Source organism: Plectropomus leopardus, chromosome 22 (genome assembly GCF_026936395.1).
Source record: "Plectropomus leopardus strain MGB_pleo_1.0 chromosome 22, ASM2693639v1, whole genome shotgun sequence".
Lineage (NCBI taxonomy): Eukaryota > Metazoa > Chordata > Actinopteri > Perciformes > Serranidae > Plectropomus > Plectropomus leopardus.
Genome location: NC_142197.1, coordinates 11843190 through 11865452, shown reverse-complemented (window position 1 = coordinate 11865452; position 22263 = coordinate 11843190). Strand labels below are relative to the sequence as shown.

Here is a 22263-nt window from a genome sequence, read left to right as displayed (position 1 = left end):
TTTTGCCATACTATAGTATGCGATTTTTGGTCATTTTTTGAAATGCTAAAATGTGATGTTTTTTGGTTGTTTTTGGTTGTTTTTCAACATGATACACTATAACGCGTCTCAACATGCCATTCTATATTGTTTTCAGCCATTTTTTTGACATGTCATATTTTGACATTTTTGCCATACTATAGTATGCGATTTTTGTTCATTTTTTTGATATGCTAAAATGTGATGTTTTTGGTTGTTTTTGGTTGTTTTTTCAGCATGCTACAGTATAATGTGTATCAATATTCGATCCTACGTTGTTTTTAGCCATTTTTTTGACATGTCATATTTTGACATTTTTGCCATACTATAGTATGCGATTTTTGTTCATTTTTTTGATATGCTAAAATGTGATGTTTTTGGTTGTTTTTGGTTGTTTTTTCAACATGATACACTATAATGTGTCTCAACATGCCATTCTATGTTGTTTTTAGCCATTTTTTTGACATGTCATATTTTGACATTTTGCCTTACTATAGTATGCGATTTTTGGTCATTTTTTTGATATGCTAAAATGTGATGTTTTTGGTTGTTTTTGGTTGTTTTTTCAACATGATACACTATAATGTGTCTCAACACGCCATTCTATGTTGTTTTTAGCCATTTTTTGACATGTCATATTTTGACATTTTTGCCATACTATAGTATGCGATTTTTGGTCATTTTTTGATATGCTAAAATGTGATGTTTTTGGTTGTTTTTGGTTGTTTTTTCAACATGATACACTATAATGTGTCTCAACACGCCATTCTATGTTGTTTTTAGCCATTTTTTTGACATGTCATATTTTGACATTTTTGCCATACTATAGTATGCGATTTTTGGTCATTTTTTTGATATGCTAAAATGTGATGCTTTTGGTTGTTTTGGTTGTTTTTCAACATGATACACTATAATGTGTCTCAGCATGCCATTCTGTGTTGTTTTTAGCCATTTTTTTGACATGTCATATTTTGACATTTTTGCCATACTATAGTATGCGATTTTTGGTCATTTTTTGATATGCTAAAATGTGATGTTTTTGGTTGTTTTTGGTTGTTTTTCAACATGATACACTATAATGTGTCTCAACATGCCATTCTATGTTGTTTTTAGCCATTTTTTGACATGTCATATTTTGACATTTTTGCCTTACTATAGTATGCGATTTTTGGTCATTTTTTTGATATGCTAAAATGTGATGTTTTTGGTTGTTTTTGGTTGTTTTTTCAACATGATACACTATAATGTGTCTCAACACGCCATTCTATGTTGTTTTTAGCCATTTTTTGACATGTCATATTTTGACATTTTTGCCATACTATAGTATGCGATTTTTGGTCATTTTTTGATATGCTAAAATGTGATGTTTTTGGTTGTTTTTGGTTGTTTTTCAACATGATACACTATAATGTGTCTCAACACGCCATTCTATGTTGTTTTTAGCCATTTTTTTGACATGTCATATTTTGACATTTTTGCCATACTATAGTATGCGATTTTTGGTCAATTTTTTTTGACATGCTAAAGTATGATGTTTTTTGGTTATTTTGGTTGGTTTTTCAACATGATACACTATAATGTGTCTCAACATGCCATTCTATGTTGTTTTAGCCATTTTTTGACATGTCATATTTTGACATTTTTGCCTTACTATAGTATGCGATTTTTGGTCATTTTTTTGACATGCTAAAATATGATGTTTTTGGTTGTTTTTGGTTGTTTTTTCAGCATGCTACAGTATAATGTGTATCAATATTCGATTCTACGTTGTTTTTAGCCATTTTTTTGACATGTCATATTTTGACATTTTTGCCATACTATAGTATGCGATTTTTGGTCATTTTTTGATATGCTAAATGTGATGCTTTTGGTTGTTTTTGGTTGTTTTTTCAACATGATACACTATAATGTGTCTCAACATGCCATTCTATGTTGTTTTTAGCCATTTTTTTGACATGTCATATTTTGACATTTTTGCCTTACTATAGTATGCGATTTTTGGTCATTTTTTTGATATGCTAAAATGTGATGTTTTTGGTTGTTTTTGGTTGTTTTTTCAACATGATACACTATAATGTGTCTCAACATGCCATTCTATGTTGTTTTTAGCCATTTTTTTGACATGTCATATTTTGACATTTTTGCCATACTATAGTATGCGATTTTTGGTCATTTTTTTGATATGCTAAAATGTGATGTTTTTGGTTGTTTTTGGTTGTTTTTTCAACATGATACACTATAATGTGTCTCAACATGCCATTCTATGTTGTTTTTAGCCATTTTTTTGACATGTCATATTTTGACATTTTTGCCATACTATAGTATGCGATTTTTGGTCATTTTTTTGATATGCTAAAATGTGATGTTTTTGGTTGTTTTTGGTTGTTTTTACAACATGATACACTATAATGTGTCTCAACATACCATTCTATGTTGTTTTTAGCCATTTTTTGACATGTCATATTTTGACATTTTTGCCATACTATAGTATGCGATTTTTGGTCATTTTTTTGATATGCTAAAATGTGATGTTTTTGGTTGTTTTTGGTTGTTTTTTCAACATGATACACTATAATGTGTCTCAACACGCCATTCTATGTTGTTTACAGCCATTTTTTTGACATGTCATATTTTGACATTTTTGCCATACTATAGTATGCGATTTTTGGTCAATTTTTTTGGCATGCTAAAATATGATGTTTTTGGTTATTTTTGGTTGGTTTTTCAACATGATACACTATAATGTGTCTCAACATGCCATTCTATGTTGTTTTTAGCCATTTTTTTGACATGTCATATTTTGACATTTTTGCCATACTATAGTATGCGATTTTTGGTCATTTTTTTGATATGCTAAAATGTGATGTTTTTGGTTGTTTTTGGTTGTTTTTTCAGCATGCTACAGTATAATGTGTATCAATATTCGATTCTACGTTGTTTTTAGCCATTTTTTTGACATGTCATATTTTGACATTTTTGCCATACTATAGTATGCGATTTTTGGTCATTTTTTTGATATGCTAAAATGTGATGCTTTTGGTTGTTTTTGGTTGTTTTTACAACATGATACACTATAATGTGTCTCAACATGCCATTCTATGTTGTTTTTAGCCATTTTTTTGACATGTCATATTTTGACATTTTTGCCTTACTATAGTATGCGATTTTTGGTCATTTTTTTGATATGCTAAAATGTGATGTTTTTGGTTGTTTTTGGTTGTTTTTTCAACATGATACACTATAATGTGTCTCAACATGCCATTCTATGTTGTTTTTAGCCATTTTTTTGACATGTCATATTTTGACATTTTTGCCATACTATAGTATGCGATTTTTGGTCATTTTTTTGATATGCTAAAATGTGATGTTTTTGGTTGTTTTTGGTTGTTTTTTCAACATGATACACTATAATGTGTCTCAACACGCCATTCTATGTTGTTTTTAGCCATTTTTTGACATGTCATATTTTTACATTTTTGCCATACTATAGTATGCGATTTTTGGTCATTTTTTTGATATGCTAAAATGTGATGTTTTTGGTTGTTTTTGGTTGTTTTTTCAACATGATACACTATAATGTGTCTCAACACGCCATTCTATGTTGTTTACAGCCATTTTTTGACATGTCATATTTTGACATTTTTGCCATACTATAGTATGCGATTTTTGGTCATTTTTTTGACATGCTAAAATATGATGTTTTTGGTTGTTTTTGGTTGTTTTTTCAACATGATACACTATAATGTGTCTCAACATGCCATTCTATGTTGTTTTTAGCCATTTTTTTGACATGTCATATTTTGACATTTTTGCCATACTATAGTATGCGATTTTTGGTCAATTTTTTTTGACATGCTAAAATATGATGTTTTTGGGTTTTTTTGGTTGTTTTTTCATCCTGGTACTGTATAACTCATCTCAATATGTCATTCTATGTTGTTTTTAGCCATTTTTTTGACATGTCATATTTTTACATTTTTGCCATACTATAGTATGCGATTTTTGGTCATTTTTTTGATATGCTAAAATGTGATGTTTTTGGTTGTTTTTGGTTGTTTTTTCAGCATGCTACAGTATAATGTGTATCAATATTCGATTCTACGTTGTTTTTAGCCATTTTTTTGACATGTCATATTTTGACATTTTTGCCATACTATAGTATGCGATTTTTGGTCATTTTTTTGATATGCTAAAATGTGATGATTTTGGTTGTTTTTGGTTGTTTTTTCAACATGATACACTATAATGTGTCTCAACATGCCATTCTATGTTGTTTTTAGCCATTTTTTTGACATGTCATATTTTGACATTTTTGCCTTACTATAGTATGCGATTTTTGGTCATTTTTTGATATGCTAAAATGTGATGTTTTTGGTTGTTTTTGGTTGTTTTTTCAACATGATACACTATAATGTGTCTCAACACGCCATTCTATGTTGTTTACAGCCATTTTTTGACATGTCATATTTTGACATTTTTGCCATACTATAGTATGCGATTTTTGGTCAATTTTTTTGGCATGCTAAAATATGATGTTTTTGGTTATTTTTGGTTGTTTTTTCAACATGATACACTATAATGTGTCTCAACATGCCATTCTATGTTGTTTTTAGCCATTTTTTTGACATGTCATATTTTGACATTTTTGCCATACTATAGTATGCGATTTTTGGTCAATTTTTTTTGACATGCTAAAATATGATGTTTTTGGGTTTTTTTGGTTGTTTTTTCATCCTGGTACTGTATAACTCATCTCAATATGCCATTCTATGTTGTTTTTAGCCATTTTTTTGACATGTCATATTTTGACATTTTTGCCATACTATAGTATGCGATTTTTGGTCATTTTTTTGATATGCTAAAATGTGATGTTTTTGGTTGTTTTTGGTTGTTTTTTCAGCATGCTACAGTATAATGTGTATCAATATTCGATTCTACGTTGTTTTTAGCCATTTTTTTGACATGTCATATTTTGACATTTTTGCCATACTATAGTATGCGATTTTTGGTCATTTTTTTGATATGCTAAAATGTGATGCTTTTGGTTGTTTTTGGTTGTTTTTACAACATGATACACTATAATGTGTCTCAACACGCCATTCTATGTTGTTTTTAGCCATTTTTTGACATGTCATATTTTGACATTTTTGCCTTACTATAGTATGCGATTTTTGGTCATTTTTGATATGCTAAAATGTGATGTTTTTGGTTGTTTTTGGTTGTTTTTTCAACATGATACACTATAATGTGTCTCAACATGCCATTCTATGTTGTTTTTAGCCATTTTTTTGACATGTCATATTTTGACATTTTTGCCATACTATAGTATGCGATTTTTGGTCATTTTTTTGATATGCTAAAATGTGATGTTTTTGGTTGTTTTTGGTTGTTTTTTCAACATGATACACTATAATGTGTCTCAACATGCCATTCTATGTTGTTTTTAGCCATTTTTTGACATGTCATATTTTGACATTTTTGCCATACTATAGTATGCGATTTTTGGTCATTTTTTTGATATGCTAAAATGTGATGTTTTTGGTTGTTTTTGGTTGTTTTTTCAACATGATACACTATAATGTGTCTCAACATGCCATTCTATGTTGTTTTTAGCCATTTTTTTGACATGTCATATTTTGACATTTTTGCCATACTATAGTATGCGATTTTTGGTCAATTTTTTTTGACATGCTAAAATATGATGTTTTTGGTTGTTTTTGGTTGTTTTTTCAACATGATACACTATAATGTGTCTCAACATGCCATTCTATGTTGTTTTTAGCCATTTTTTTGACATGTCATATTTTGACATTTTTGCCATACTATAGTATGCGATTTTTGGTCAATTTTTTTTGTCATGCTAAAATATGATGTTTTTGGGGTTTTTTGGTTGTTTTTTCATCCTGGTACTGTATAACTCATCTCAATATGTCATTCTATGTTGTTTTTAGCCATTTTTTTGACATGTCATATTTTGACATTTTTGCCATACTATAGTATGCGATTTTTGGTCATTTTTTTGATATGCTAAAATGTGATGTTTTTGGTTGTTTTTGGTTGTTTTTTCAGCATGCTACAGTATAATGTGTATCAATATTCGATTCTACGTTGTTTTTAGCCATTTTTTTGACATGTCATATTTTGACATTTTTGCCATACTATAGTATGCGATTTTTGGTCATTTTTTTGATATGCTAAAATGTGATGCTTTTGGTTGTTTTTGGTTGTTTTTACAACATGATACACTATAATGTGTCTCAACATGCCATTCTATGTTGTTTTTAGCCATTTTTTTGACATGTCATATTTTGACATTTTTGCCATACTATAGTATGCGATTTTTGGTCATTTTTTTGATATGCTAAAATGTGATGTTTTTGGTTGTTTTTGGTTGTTTTTTCAACATGATACACTATAATGTGTCTCAACACGCCATTCTATGTTGTTTACAGCCATTTTTTTGACATGTCATATTTTGACATTTTTGCCATACTATAGTATGCGATTTTTGGTCAATTTTTTTGGCATGCTAAAATATGATGTTTTTGGTTATTTTTGGTTGTTTTTTCAACATGATACACTATAATGTGTCTCAACATGCCATTCTATGTTGTTTTTAGCCATTTTTTTGACATGTCATATTTTGACATTTTTGCCATACTATAGTATGCGATTTTTGGTCAATTTTTTTTGTCATGCTAAAATATGATGTTTTTGGGGTTTTTTGGTTGTTTTTTCATCCTGGTACTGTATAACTCATCTCAATATGTCATTCTATGTTGTTTTTAGCCATTTTTTTGACATGTCATATTTTGACATTTTTGCCATACTATAGTATGCGATTTTTGGTCATTTTTTGATATGCTAAAATGTGATGCTTTTGGTTGTTTTTGGTTTTTTTTACAACATGATACACTATAATGTGTCTCAACATGCCATTCTATGTTGTTTTTAGCCATTTTTTGGACATGTCATATTTTGACATTTTTGCCATACTATAGTATGCGATTTTTGGTCAATTTTTTTTGACATGCTAAAATATGATGTTTTTGGGGTTTTTTGGTTGTTTTTTCATCCTGGTACTGTATAACTCATCTCAATATGCCATTCTATGTTGTTTTTAGCCATTTTTTTGACATGTCATATTTTGACATTTTTGCCTTACTATAGTATGCGATTTTTGGTCATTTTTTTGATATGCTAAAATGTGATGTTTTTGGTTGTTTTTGGTTGTTTTTTCAACATGATACACTATAATGTGTCTCAACATGCCATTCTATGTTGTTTTTAGCCATTTTTTTGACATGTCATATTTTGACATTTTTGCCATACTATAGTATGCGATTTTTGGTCATTTTTTTGATATGCTAAAATGTGATGTTTTTGGTTGTTTTTGGTTGTTTTTTCAACATGATACACTATAATGTGTCTCAACATGCCATTCTATATTGTTTTCAGCCATTTTTTGACATGTCATATTTTGACATTTTTGCCATACTATAGTATGCGATTTTTGTTCATTTTTTTGATATGCTAAAATGTGATGTTTTTGGTTGTTTTTGGTTGTTTTTTCAGCATGCTACAGTATAATGTGTATCAATATTCGATCCTACGTTGTTTTTAGCCATTTTTTTGACATGTCATATTTTGACATTTTTGCCATACTATAGTATGCGATTTTTGGTCATTTTTTTGATATGCTAAAATGTGATGCTTTTGGTTGTTTTTGGTTGTTTTTTCAACATGATACACTATAATGTGTCTCAACATGCCATTCTATGTTGTTTTTAGCCATTTTTTTGACATGTCATATTTTGACATTTTTGCCATACTATAGTATGCGATTTTTGGTCATTTTTGATATGCTAAAATGTGATGTTTTTGGTTGTTTTTGGTTGTTTTTCAACATGATACACTATAATGTGTCTCAACATGCCATTCTATGTTGTTTTTAGCCATTTTTTTGACATGTCATATTTTGACATTTTTGCCATACTATAGTATGCAATTTTTGGTCATTTTTTTGATATGCTAAAATGTGATGTTTTTGGTTGTTTTTGGTTGTTTTTTCAACATGATACACTATAATGTGTCTCAACACGCCATTCTATGTTGTTTTTAGCCATTTTTTTGACATGTCATATTTTGACATTTTTGCCATACTATAGTATGCGATTTTTGGTCATTTTTTTGATATGCTAAAATGTGATGCTTTTGGTTGTTTTTGGTTGTTTTTTCAACATGATACACTATAATGTGTCTCAACATGCCATTCTATGTTGTTTTTAGCCATTTTTTGACATGTCATATTTTGACATTTTTGCCATACTATAGTATGCGATTTTTGGTCATTTTTTTGATATGCTAAAATGTGATGTTTTTGGTTGTTTTTGGTTGTTTTTTCAACATGATACACTATAATGTGTCTCAACATGCCATTCTATGTTGTTTTTAGCCATTTTTTGGACATGTCATATTTTGACATTTTGCCATACTATAGTATGCGATTTTTGGTCATTTTTTGATATGCTAAAATGTGATGTTTTTGGTTGTTTTTGGTTGTTTTTCAACATGATACACTATAATGTGTCTCAACACGCCATTCTATGTTGTTTTTAGCCATTTTTTTGACATGTCATATTTTGACATTTTTGCCATACTATAGTATGCGATTTTTGGTCATTTTTTTGAAATGCTAAAATGTGATGTTTTTGGTTGTTTTTGGTTGTTTTTTCAACATGATACACTATAATGTGTCTCAACACGCCATTCTATGCTGTTTACAGCCATTTTTTTGACATGTCATATTTTGACATTTTTGCCATACTATAGTATGCGATTTTTGGTCAATTTTTTTGGCATGCTAAAATATGATGTTTTTGGTTATTTTTGGTTGGTTTTTCAACATGATACACTATAATGTGTCTCAACATGCCATTCTATGTTGTTTTTAGCCATTTTTTTGACATGTCATATTTTGACATTTTTGCCATACTATAGTATGCGATTTTTGGTCAATTTTTTTGACATGCTAAATTATGATGTTTTTGGGGTTTTTTGGTTGTTTTTTCATCCTGGTACTGTATAACTCATCTCAATATGCCATTCTATGTTGTTTTTAGCCATTTTTTTGACATGTCATATTTTGACATTTTTGCCTTACTATAGTATGCGATTTTGGTCATTTTTTTGAAATGCTAAAATGTGATGTTTTTGGTTGTTTTTGGTTGTTTTTTCAACATGATACACTATAATGTGTCTCAACATGCCATTCTATATTGTTTTCAGCCATTTTTTTGACATGTCATATTTTGACATTTTTGCCATACTATAGTATGCGATTTTTGTTCATTTTTTTGATATGCTAAAATGTGATGTTTTTGGTTGTTTTTGGTTGTTTTTTCAGCATGCTACAGTATAATGTGTATCAATATTCGATCCTACGTTGTTTTTAGCCATTTTTTTGACATGTCATATTTTGACATTTTTGCCATACTATAGTATGCGATTTTTGGTCATTTTTTTGATATGCTAAAATGTGATGCTTTTGGTTGTTTTTGGTTGTTTTTTCAACATGATACACTATAATGTGTCTCAACATGCCATTCTATGTTGTTTTTAGCCATTTTTTGGACATGTCATATTTTGACATTTTTGCCTTACTATAGTATGCGATTTTTGGTCATTTTTTTGATATGCTAAAATGTGATGTTTTTGGTTGTTTTTGGTTGTTTTTTCAACATGATACACTATAATGTGTCTCAACATGCCATTCTATGTTGTTTTTAGCCATTTTTTTGACATGTCATATTTTGACATTTTTGCCATACTATAGTATGCGATTTTTGGTCATTTTTTTGATATGCTAAAATGTGATGTTTTTGGTTGTTTTTGGTTGTTTTTTCAACATGATACACTATAATGTGTCTCAACACGCCATTCTATGTTGTTTTTAGCCATTTTTGACATGTCATATTTTGACATTTTGCCATACTATAGTATGCGATTTTTGGTCATTTTTTGATATGCTAAAATGTGATGCTTTTGGTTGTTTTTGGTTGTTTTTTCAACATGATACACTATAATGTGTCTCAACATGCCATTCTATGTTGTTTTTAGCCATTTTTTGACATGTCATATTTTGACATTTTTGCCATACTATAGTATGCGATTTTTGGTCATTTTTTGATATGCTAAAATGTGATGTTTTTGGTTGTTTTGGTTGTTTTTCAACATGATACACTATAATGTGTCTCAACATGCCATTCTATGTTGTTTTTAGCCATTTTTTGACATGTCATATTTTGACATTTTTGCCATACTATAGTATGCGATTTTTGGTCATTTTTTTGATATGCTAAAATGTGATGTTTTTGGTTGTTTTTGGTTGTTTTTTCAACATGATACACTATAATGTGTCTCAACACGCCATTCTATGTTGTTTTTAGCCATTTTTTGACATGTCATATTTTGACATTTTTGCCATACTATAGTATGCGATTTTTGGTCATTTTTTGAAATGCTAAAATGTGATGTTTTTGGTTGTTTTTGGTTGTTTTTTCAACATGATACACTATAATGTGTCTCAACACGCCATTCTATGCTGTTTACAGCCATTTTTTGACATGTCATATTTTGACATTTTTGCCATACTATAGTATGCGATTTTTGGTCAATTTTTTGGCATGCTAAAATATGATGTTTTTGGTTATTTTGGTTGGTTTTTCAACATGATACACTATAATGTGTCTCAACATGCCATTCTATGTTGTTTTTAGCCATTTTTTGACATGTCATATTTTGACATTTTTGCCATACTATAGTATGCAATTTTTGGTCATTTTTTTGATATGCTAAAATGTGATGTTTTTGGTTGTTTTTGGTTGTTTTTTCAACATGATACACTATAATGTGTCTCAACACGCCATTCTATGTTGTTTTTAGCCATTTTTTTGACATGTCATATTTTGACATTTTTGCCATACTATAGTATGCGATTTTTGGTCATTTTTTTGATATGCTAAAATGTGATGCTTTTGGTTGTTTTTGGTTGTTTTTCAACATGATACACTATAATGTGTCTCAACATGCCATTCTATGTTGTTTTTAGCCATTTTTGACATGTCATATTTTGACATTTTTGCCATACTATAGTATGCGACTTTTGGTCATTTTTTGATATGCTAAAATGTGATGTTTTTGGTTGTTTTTGGTTGTTTTTCAACATGATACACTATAATGTGTCTCAACATGCCATTCTATGTTGTTTTTAGCCATTTTTTGACATGTCATATTTTGACATTTTGCCATACTATAGTATGCGATTTTTGGTCATTTTTTGATATGCTAAAATGTGATGTTTTTGGTTGTTTTTGGTTGTTTTTTCAACATGATACACTATAATGTGTCTCAACACGCCATTCTATGTTGTTTTTAGCCATTTTTTTGACATGTCATATTTTGACATTTTTGCCATACTATAGTATGCGATTTTTGGTCATTTTTTTGAAATGCTAAAATGTGATGTTTTTGGTTGTTTTTGGTTGTTTTTTCAACATGATACACTATAATGTGTCTCAACACGCCATTCTATGCTGTTTACAGCCATTTTTTTGACATGTCATATTTTGACATTTTTGCCATACTATAGTATGCGATTTTTGGTCAATTTTTTTGGCATGCTAAAATATGATGTTTTTGGTTATTTTTGGTTGGTTTTTCAACATGATACACTATAATGTGTCTCAACATGCCATTCTATGTTGTTTTTAGCCATTTTTTGGACATGTCATATTTTGACATTTTTGCCATACTATAGTATGCGATTTTTGGTCAATTTTTTTTGACATGCTAAAATATGATGTTTTGGGGTTTTTTGGTTGTTTTTTCATCCTGGTACTGTATAACTCATCTCAATATGTCATTCTATGTTGTTTTTAGCCATTTTTTTGACATGTCATATTTTGACATTTTTGCCATACTATAGTATGCGATTTTTGGTCATTTTTTTGATATGCTAAAATGTGATGTTTTTGGTTGTTTTTGGTTGTTTTTTCAGCATGCTACAGTATAATGTGTATCAATATTCGATTCTACGTTGTTTTTAGCCATTTTTTTGACATGTCATATTTTGACATTTTTGCCATACTATAGTATGCGATTTTTGGTCATTTTTTTGATATGCTAAAATGTGATGCTTTTGGTTGTTTTTGGTTGTTTTTTCAACATGATACACTATAATGTGTCTCAACATGCCATTCTATGTTGTTTTTAGCCATTTTTTTGACATGTCATATTTTGACATTTTTGCCTTACTATAGTATGCGATTTTTGGTCATTTTTTTGATATGCTAAAATGTGATGTTTTTGGTTGTTTTTGGTTGTTTTTTCAACATGATACACTATAATGTGTCTCAACATGCCATTCTATGTTGTTTTTAGCCATTTTTTTGACATGTCATATTTTGACATTTTTGCCATACTATAGTATGCGATTTTTGTTCATTTTTTTGATATGCTAAAATGTGATGTTTTTGGTTGTTTTTGGTTGTTTTTTCAACATGATACACTATAATGTGTCTCAACACGCCATTCTATGTTGTTTTTAGCCATTTTTTTGACATGTCATATTTTGACATTTTTGCCATACTATAGTATGCGATTTTTGGTCATTTTTTTGATATGCTAAAATGTGATGTTTTTGGTTGTTTTTGGTTGTTTTTTCAACATGATACACTATAATGTGTCTCAACACGCCATTCTATGTTGTTTACAGCCATTTTTTTGACATGTCATATTTTGACATTTTTGCCATACTATAGTATGCGATTTTTGGTCAATTTTTTTGGCATGCTAAAATATGATGTTTTTGGTTATTTTTGGTTGTTTTTTCAACCTGCTAAAGTATAACGCGTCTCAACATGCCATTCTATATTGTTTTCAGCCATTTTTTTGACATGTCATATTTTGACATTTTTGCCATACTATAGTATGCGATTTTTGTTCATTTTTTTGACATGCTAAAATATGATGTTTTTGGTTGTGATTGGATGTTTTTTCAACATGCTACAGTATAATGTGTATCAATATTCGATCCTACGTTGTTTACAGCCATTTTTTTGACATGTCATATTTTGACATTTTTGCCATACTATAGTATGCGATTTTTGGTCATTTTTTTGAAATGCTAAAATGTGATGTTTTTGGTTGTTTTTGGTTGTTTTTTCAACATGATACACTATAATGTGTCTCAACATGCCATTCTATGTTGTTTTTAGCCATTTTTTTGACATGTCATATTTTGACATTTTTGCCATACTATAGTATGCGATTTTTGGTCATATTTTTGACATGCTAAAATATGATGTTTTTGGTTGTTTTTGGTTGTTTTTTCAACATGCTGCAGTATAATGTGTCTCAATATTCCATTATGTGTTGTTTTTTGACATTTTTTTGACATGTCGTACTTTGACATTTTTGCCATACTATAGTATGCGATTTTTGGTCATTTTTTTGACATGCTAAAATATGATGTTTTTGGTTGTTTTTTCAACATGATACACTATAATGTGTCTCAACATGCCATTCTATGTTGTTTTCAGCCATTTTTTTGACATGTCATATTTTGACATTTTTGCCATACTATAGTATGCGATTTTTTTCGTCATTTTTTTGACATGCTAAAATATGATGTTTTTGGTTATTTTAGGTTGGTTTTTCAACCTGCTAAAGTATAACGCCTCTCAACATGCCATTCTATATTGTTTTCAGCCATTTTTTTGACATGTCATATTTTGACATTTTTGCCATACTATAGTATGCGATTTTTGGTCATTTTTTTGACATGCTAAAATATGATGTTTTTGGTTATTTTAGGTTGGTTTTTCAACCTGCTAAAGTATAACGCGTCTCAACATGCCATTCTATATTGTTTTCAGCCATTTTTTTGACATGTCATATTTTGACATTTTTGCCATACTATAGTATGCGATTTTTGGTCATTTTTTTGATATGCTAAAATATGATGTTTTTGGTTATTTTAGGTTGGTTTTTCAAACTGCTAAAGTATAACGCGTCTCAACATGCCATTCTATATTGTTTTCAGCCATTTTTTTGACATGTCATATTTTGACATTTTTGCCATACTATAGTATGCGATTTTTGTTCATTTTTTTCACATGTTAAAATATGATGTATTTGGTTGTTTTTGGTTGTTTTTTCAACATGCTGCAGTATAATGTGTCTCAATATTCTATTCTGTGTTGTTTTTTGACATTTTTTTGACATGTCATATTTTGACATTTTTGCCATACTATAGTATGCGATTTTTGGTCATTTTTTTGACATGCTAAAATATGATGTTTTTGGTTATTTTAGGTTGGTTTTTCAACCTGCTAAAGTATAACGCGTCTCAACATGCCATTCTATATTGTTTTCAGCCATTTTTTTGACATGTCATATTTTGACATTTTTGCCATACTATAGTATGCGATTTTTGTTCATTTTTTTGACATGCTAAAATATGATGTTTTTGGTTGTGATTGGATGTTTTTTCAACATGCTACAGTATAATGTGTATCAATATTCAATCCTACGTTGTTTACAGCCATTTTTTTGACATGTCATATTTTGACATTTTTGCCATACTATAGTATGCGATTTTTGTTCATTTTTTTGACATGCTAAAATATGATGTTTTTGGTTATTTTAGGTTGGTTTTTCAACCTGCTAAAGTATAACGCGTCTCAACATGCCATTCTATATTGTTTTCAACCATTTTTTTGACATGTCATATTTTGACATTTTTGCCATACTATAGTATGCGATTTTTGGTCATTTTTTTGACATGCTAAAATATGATGTTTTTGGTTATTTTAGGTTGGTTTTTCAACCTGCTAAAGTATAACGCCTCTCAACATGCCATTCTATATTGTTTTCAGCCATTTTTTTGACATGTCATATTTTGACATTTTTGCCATACTATAGTATGCGATTTTTGGTCATTTTTTTGACATGCTAAAATATGATGTTTTTGGTTATTTTAGGTTGGTTTTTCAACCTGCTAAAGTATAACGCGTCTCAACATGCCATTCTATACTGTTTTCAGCCATTTTTTTGACATGTCATATTTTGACATTTTTGCCATACTATAGTATGCGATTTTTGTTCATTTTTTTGACATGCTAAAATGTGATGTTTTTGGTTGTTTTTGGTTGTTTTTTCGACATGCTGCAGTATAATGTGTCTCAATATTCTATTCTGTGTTGTTTTTTGACATTTTTTTGACATGTCATATTTTGACATTTTTGCCATACTATAGTATGCGATTTTTGTTCATTTTTTTGACATGCTAAAATATGATGTTTTTGGTTATTTTAGGTTGGTTTTTCAACCTGCTAAAGTATAACGCGTCTCAACATGCCATTCTATATTGTTTTCAGCCATTTTTTTGACATGTCATATTTTGACATTTTTGCCATACTATAGTATGCGATTTTTGTTCATTTTTTTGACATGCTAAAATATGATGTTTTTGGTTGTGATTGGATGTTTTTTCAACATGCTACAGTATAATGTGTATCAATATTCGATCCTACGTTGTTTACAGCCATTTTTTTGACATGTCATATTTTGACATTTTTGCCATACTATAGTATGCGATTTTTGTTCATTTTTTTGACATGCTAAAATATGATGTTTTTGGTTATTTTAGGTTGGTTTTTCAACCTGCTAAAGTATAACGCGTCTCAACATGCCATTCTATATTGTTTTCAACCATTTTTTTGACATGTCACATTTTGACATTTTTGCCATACTATAGTATGCGATTTTTGGTCATTTTTTTGACATGCTAAAATATGATGTTTTTGGTTATTTTAGGTTGGTTTTTCAACCTGCTAAAGTATAACGCGTCTCAACATGCCATTCTATATTGTTTTCAACCATTTTTTTGACATGTCATATTTTGACATTTTTGCCATACTATAGTATGTGATTTTTGGTCATTTTTTTGACATGCTAAAATATGATGTTTTTGGTTGTTTTTGGTTGTTTTTTCGACATGCTGCAGTATAATGTGTCTCAATATTCTATTCTGTGTTGTTTTTTGACATTTTTTTGACATGTCGTACTTTGACATTTTTGCCATACTATAGTATGCGATTTTTGTTCATTTTTTTGACATGCTATAATATGATGTTTTTGGTTGTTTTTGGTTGTTTTTTCGACATGCTGCAGTATAATGTGTCTCAATATTCTATTCTGTGTTGTTTTTTGACATTTTTTTGACATGTCATATTTTGACATTTTTGCCATACTATAGTATGCGATTTTTGGTCATTTTTTTGATATGCTAAAATGTGATGTTTTTGGTTGTTTTTGGTTGTTTATTCAACATGATACACTATAATGTGTCTCAACATGCCATTCTATGTTGTTTTTAGCCATTTTTTTCACATGTCATATTTTGACATTTTTGCCATACTATAGTATGCGATTTTTTTAAATCATTTTTGACATGCTAAAATATGATGTTTTTGGTTATTTTTGGTTGGTTTTTCAACCTGCCAAAGTATAACACGTCTCAACATGCCATTCTATATTGTTTTCAGACATTTTTTTGACATGTCATATTTTGACATTTTTGCCATACTATAGTATGCGATTTTTGGTCATTGTTTTGACATGCTAAAATATGATGTTTTTGGTTATTTTAGGTTGGTTTTTCAAACTGCTAAAGTATAACGCGTCTCAACATGCCATTCTATATTGTTTTCAGCCATTTTTTTGACATGTCATATTTTGACATTTTTGCCATACTATAGTATGCGATTTTTGTTCATTTTTTTGACATGCTAAAATGTGATGTTTTTGGTTGTTTTTGGTTGTTTTTTCAACATGCTACACTATAATGTGTCTCAATATTCTATTCTGTGTTGTTTTTTGACATTTTTTTGACATGTCATATTTTGACATTTTTGCCATACTATAGTATGCGATTTTTGGTCATTTTTTTTGACATGCTAAAATATGATGTTTTTGGTTGTTTTTGGTTGTTTTTTCGACATGCTGCAGTATAATGTGTCTCAATATTCTATTCTGTGTTGTTTTTTGACATTTTTTTGACATGTCATATTTTGACATTTTTGCCATACTATAGTATGCGATTTTTGGTCATTTTTTTGATATGCTAAAATGTGATGTTTTTGGTTGTTTTTGGTTGTTTTTTCAACATGATACACTATAATGTGTCTCAACATGCCATTCTATGTTGTTTTTAGCCATTTTTTTGACATGTCATATTTTGACATTTTTGCCATACTATAGTATGCGATTTTTGTTCATTTTTTTGGCATGCTAAAATATGATGTTTTTGGTTATTTTTGGTTGGTTTTTCAACCTGCTAAAGTATAACGCGTCTGAACATGCCATTCTATATTGTTTTCAGCCATTTTTTTGACATGTCATATTTTGACATTTTTGCCATACTATAGTATGCGATTTTTGTTCATTTTTTTGACATGCTTAAATATGATGTTTTTGGTTGTGATTGGATGTTTTTTCAACATGCTACAGTATAATGTGTATCAATATTTGATCCTACGTTGTTTACAGCCATTTTTTTGACATGTCATATTTTGACATTTTTGCCATACTATAGTATGCGATTTTTGGTCATTTTTTTGATATGCTAAAATGTGATGTTTTTGGTTGTTTTTGGTTGTTTTTTCAACATGATACACTATAATGTGTCTCAACATGCCATTCTATGTTGTTTTTAGCTATTTTTTTGACATGTCATATTTTGACATTTTTGCCATACTATAGTATGCGATTTTTGGTCATATTCTTGACATGCTAAAATATGATGTTTTTGGTTGTTTAGGGGTGTTTTTTCAACATGCTGCAGTATAATGTGTCTCAATATTCTATTCTGTGTTGTTTTTTGACATTTTTTTGACATGTCATATTTTGACATTTTTGCCATACTATAGTATGCGATTTCTGATTATTTTTTTGACTTTCTAAAATGTGATGTTTTGGGGTTTTTGGGGTCCTTACCCTCTTGGGGGATCTTTTTCTTGTTTTTGTCTTTTAGCCGCTCACCAGCTTCTCAGAAGGATGAAAAGGCAACCACCTAGGGAGGCAGAAAAAGGTTAAAACTGCTGAAGGCAGGCTTTCTTCAAAGATAAATATGTTAAAACATGTAAATCTAAAGCAATAGTTACTTCACTCCTTTTTTCCGGAGTTTACATATACCATCTACCACAAGGTCTAAACATGAAAAGGCAACAGCACAAGAAGTCCCAAAAAGCACATACAGTGATCTGTTGTTCCTCTGGATGTCTGTCGCGTCATCACTCTCTCCACTCTCCATCTCTCCTCATTGGGTGGCCTTGGGGTGGCATGTGTGTTCATGAACATATTAAACATGCTCATAAGCCAGGGAGCAGCCATTTGCATGTTCATGAAGGGGTTCATTTCCGTCCGAGGGAATGGACAGCTTTGGTTAGGATCTAGGTGCAAGTTTCTGTTCTTGGCGGGTCTCCCAACAGTGACATGTCAAAAAAAGGACTGTTGAAAAGGGTTGTTGAAAAACAACATAGAATTGCATCCTTGACATGCTATATTACGTTTTTGGCAGTTTTTCAACATGCTATACTATGACTTGACATGTTATTCTATGTTGTTTTCAGCTCTTATTTTTGACAGGTCATATTTTTACATTTTTCGACACACTATACTATGTCATTTTTGGACATTTTTTCGACATGCTATATTATGACATAGTTAACCTTTTTTCAACATACTATAGTAGGACGTGTCTTGACATACAATTCTATGTTGTTTTCAGCCATTTTTATGACGTCATATTTTGACATGTCTGATGCGCTGGGCTCGCCGGGCTGCTCCAATAGAGTGCTGTTGACTGCCCAATACTACACTGCATTATACATCAGGTGGGTAACTTAATCACTTGCTAACTTTTCATTCATATGTGGTTATATAGAAGGTTTTTATCATAGGCCGCTAAATACTATTCCACTTTGATTTTACAGGTGGCCGCTGTGCCAAGTCTTTGAACTTCAGCCATGTCATGGATTTAGTGGCCAAAGTTCCAAATCTCATCTGGGGCGGCAACAGGGCTCTCAATCATAGTAAGTTTGTAACCTTTCTGGATGAAGTCGACCCCACTTATGGAGCTTTACAGATGCACACTGAGGTTAGACTGATGAGCCGCAGGAAATTAGATTTTTTTTCGCTGCATAATGAAATCCCAGTGTTTTTAGAGGACAGCATTCGATGTGATGCAAGTGCTTACTACAGTAAACTCAGGGATACTGATTTTCTCTGCGACATGGCCTTCCTTACGGACGTTACTGTGCAATCATCTGTATACGCATTTGAAGGGAAAAGGCCAGACTGTGTCAGATGTCTATGCACACATGAACTGGTCCTGTTTAAAAACGGTTTCTCATCCGACATTCTAAAGTCTGCACACTTTCCTGCATGTGTAGACGTGAAAAGATTTCCACAAATGTGAGAAAACATTTCTCAAGTAAAAAAAAACGACCTAGAGGCACTGCAACAGCAGTTCAATCATCACTTTCAGGATTTCCACGCCATGCAGCCACGTGTTGCGTTATTCAGCGAACCTCTCTCTGCTGCTGCCAGTGAGCAACCCAGAGTTGCAGCTTGAACTGTGACCACAGTCAGATCCTTCAAGCAAGGCATTATGAGAGGGGGGGTTTCATTTTGGAGACTGCTACCAGAATCCCACTTTCTTCTCAGAAATTTTGCACCCTCAATGGCCAGCATGTATGGGAGTACTGCTGCGAGAGCAGCTTCTCAACAATGAAGCACATCAAGTCAAAACAGAGAAACAGGCTGACAGATGAAATTCTGTTCCAGCTCATGCAGATCGGATGCACAAACATTGACATTGATATTCTGTCTATTGTGCGCCAACAGGAGAGGCCAGAAGTATCTCACCGGGACAGAACTTAACACTCGTCCACCCGTGGGAGAGGGTTCATTTGAGAGAGGGATGCAGACTTATTTGAAATGCCATGTAATAGGAGAACAGAAAAATGCACTGCTAACACAAATATTTGCACTTTGTTGTGTGCGCTGTGCTATTATTGGCTATTTTTATTTTTATTTTTTATATATATATATATATATATATATATATATATATTACCATTAATGAATATTTTTGAGACATCTTTGAACTGAAATATAGATATAACACTCAGAGGACATTTTTTTAAAGTAAATGCATTTGAATATAAGCAATAGAACTGTTGGTGTATTTTCAATACCAGTATGTATTTTGTTCTTTTTCATCAAAAGTTTATACATACAAAAGTTGATGTTACAGTGTCAGTGTTAAATTTTGTGCCATTGCTGAATACTTAAGGCCTCTTTGCACTGAAATATGAGTATACCACTCAAAAAACAAATTTTGTTCCTATACTTCTTTAATGAATAGATGCATTACTAAATGCAGTTGAATTTGAAAGAAAATATAGTTAAATAAACTCTTTGATTACCATTATATATTTTGTTTTGTTTTGTTTTGTTTTTTTTCATGATATTGGCTGATTGCACATTGGGATATCAAACTGGTGGGGGTGCACAGTCACAATATGGCCCTCTGGTGGTGGTGATGCAATTTTCATGGCCCTCTCTATCATCAAAGTCATCCACTCCTGGTCCAGCCCTTAGCGGGTCTGTGTGCTAATTTTCTGTCAGCGGGCTAACTATCTGATAAGTCCTGTTTAGACATCCAGACGCTCCACAGTGAGCGTGGTTACATCACCACTTTCTGTGCATTGATTCGCCAGAGAAACCCAAGTTGTTCCGCCCTCTGAGCCAAACAGCAGGGACCCTGAAGGCTTTGTCCCGCCTCCTGTGTCCCGATTGGATGAAATTTTCAACGTCCATGTGTTTTTCATGGACATTTGAACACACGTGGAGGGAAAACAAGATGAAGTAGGTGTGTTTGTTTACATGGAAACTTACCTAAAATTAACGGAGAAGCAAGACAGAGCTCAGCAAAAAGCAAGACCAAGATGTCAAAATGATGGTGAACAGCGGAAGAGGTGCTGGAAGCATTTTTGTGAACGAGTGGCCTCGCGAAGCTGCAGCTGATCCTCATCACAATCAGCTGATGCAGCAGGAGGACACGCAGGACAGCGGAAACTTTGGAGATATTAGGTGAGTAACTTCTTTTTATTACTAAATGTGTATCAGCCATAATATTTGTGCTGTGTTAACACCACAGAGCAGTGCTAATTGTGCTGCTTGTGTTTTCAGCTGCTGGAAGACAGGAGAGCTGTCTTGGCCATCAACTGCATATGACCTTAAGCATCTCCTGTAATAACATCAACTCTGCTACGTTGCCTTTTTTGTTATTTTGTAGTTGTTGTTTTTTTTTAAAAAAAAAATAAAGCTTTACTATTTTTAAAACGTTCCTGGCAAATGTGCCTTTTTTTCTCACTGAACTGATACTGTGACAGGTGTCAACAGAAACTGTAACACTTTGATAAAAATTGGTAGAATCAAATACAAATATTGGCCCTACCAAGAACTCTGTTGGGCTCCTATATCAATAGAACACATTTTTAACATATATCACTGAAAGTAATGGGTTAAATTTGACATCAGAAAACTATATGGTATTTGGACGTTTGGCTGAATGGTTATCACTAATGCACAGTGTGCCACACATAGGTGGTTCGAGCCCTGCTCCAAACATGTTGCTGTAGACTTTTATGCCATGAATCACATAAATATATTGGCCTTTCCAGTACTTTGTTCATTATTGGTGTGACTCATATATCAGTGAAGTTTTTTAACGCATGTCGTTGTCAGTAGGGAGATAAACAGAATATCTAACCTTAACCTTAACTGATTACCTGAAGGTATAGCTCAGTGGATTGAGCAGATGGCTGATGTCCTACAGGTTGTGGGTTCAAGTCCTGCTTGAAACATCTTAGGTTTGACTTACCATCAGTACATTAGCTCTACCAAAATCTTAGTTTTGGCTGATAGATCAGGTGAGCTTATTACAAGCAGTGACATCTGTTAAAAACTTTATTGACATATAAAATTTAACTGACAATCAACTATGTATTAATCATTTTTAATGCCTTAAGTTGTTCTGCAATATCACAATCAGTGTCTAAAGTGTATGAATCTACAGCCAAATTATATTTTATGGCATAAAAAAAAATTAAA

The 22263-nt window shown here is 31.2% G+C and overlaps 1 long non-coding RNA gene across 2 annotated transcripts in view; it reads left to right on the top strand.

The window, feature by feature from the left end:
• Window positions 1-21470, top strand: part of LOC148185873 (uncharacterized) — a 152228-nt gene extending 130758 nt beyond the window's left edge. The window contains exons 6-8 of one of the 2 annotated variants that reach the window (XR_015775506.1): window positions 18872-18977; window positions 19077-21240; window positions 21340-21470. This is a non-coding gene — a long non-coding RNA (uncharacterized LOC148185873). Of the gene's footprint in view, window positions 1-18871; window positions 21241-21339 lie in introns of both variants that reach the window. The other variant, XR_015775505.1, reaches the window with a different exon arrangement.
• Window positions 21471-22263: the final 793 nt, after the last annotated feature.